Raw genomic sequence first — 294 nt, forward strand, 5'->3', positions numbered from 1 at the left:
CCATGGTATTGAACACCAAGTTTTTGGATTCATTACCGGGGATTATTTGATTCGTGAAAAGTATTGATCACAATTTCGCGCTATCAAGTTTTTGGCGCCGTTGCCGGGGATTGTTGAGTTTGGACAACTGAAGGTTCATCTTGTTGCTTAGATTAGGTATTTTTTCTTCAGAGTTCTTAAGAATGAATTCTAGTGTTTCAAAGTGATGTTCTTATCATCACCAAAGCTGATTGATCTTCATCAATTTAGCTCTTGAATGCAATGTTCTGCTGAAGCTTGGCTAGCCATGTCTAA

The sequence above is a fragment of the Arachis duranensis genome, chromosome 3 (genome assembly GCF_000817695.3).
Source record: "Arachis duranensis cultivar V14167 chromosome 3, aradu.V14167.gnm2.J7QH, whole genome shotgun sequence".
Classification (NCBI taxonomy): domain Eukaryota; kingdom Viridiplantae; phylum Streptophyta; class Magnoliopsida; order Fabales; family Fabaceae; genus Arachis; species Arachis duranensis.